Genomic DNA, 832 nt, shown 5'->3' with positions numbered 1-832 from the left:
TGGTTGAGAAGACAGATGCAAAAAGAGATCAGAATAATCAATAAGGTAAATGTAATGAGGAGTACTGGCTAGTATTGGATCCTCAAGATGGAGCTTGTAGGGCTTCAAGGAGAACTTTCCGGAAACACACACACAACATTGGAAAGAAATAGCTAAGCTGAGCCTTAAAGGATGAGAAGGAGTCAACCATGTGGAGGAAGAGCCTGGAGGAGAGCAGTCCAGGTAGAGGAACAACCTGGGCAGAGATGAGAAACACCATCATTCACGAGGGGAGACCACAAGCAATTTGTGATCCTGGAGGCCAACGAGGCAGAGAGGAGTCGGGAGAGAGGAGCTGAGCAGGTGAGGTGGGGCCAGAAGGAATAGGGTCTTATGTGCTTGGCCAAGAAGCTTACAAATTATCCTGTAGTCTCTGATGTGAGGATGGGGAGGGGCTCTGAGCAGGTAATGACACTGGAGATTTAACATTTCATCTGCTCTCACGACTGCATGAAGGAGGGAACAAGATGAGACCAGATGGGAGGTATTAGCAGTATTCTAGGTAGGCTCTTAGGAGGAATGGGGCTCTTGGGGGTGCCAAGGCGAGTATGGAAATGGGATCTGGGAGGGGTTGGTGCTTGACTGACACGGGGAGATGAGCCATCCCAGGTGTTTAACCACCATGACTGATAGGTGTGGTTGCCAACCACAAAACAGGGGGCACATGAGGGGTGGCCACTTCGGAGGAAGACGGTATGCGTAGCTTTAGAAGCAATGAACTTGACATGCCTTGAGGAGGCTGAAAACTCATCCTCCCAGCTGTATCAATTACCAGCTCTTTGACCTTGGGTAA

This window comes from Balaenoptera physalus (genome assembly GCF_965194825.1).
Source record: "Balaenoptera physalus genome assembly, chromosome: 7".
Taxonomy (NCBI): Eukaryota; Metazoa; Chordata; class Mammalia; order Artiodactyla; family Balaenopteridae; genus Balaenoptera; species Balaenoptera physalus.
Note: the sequence above shows the minus strand (reverse complement) of the source record.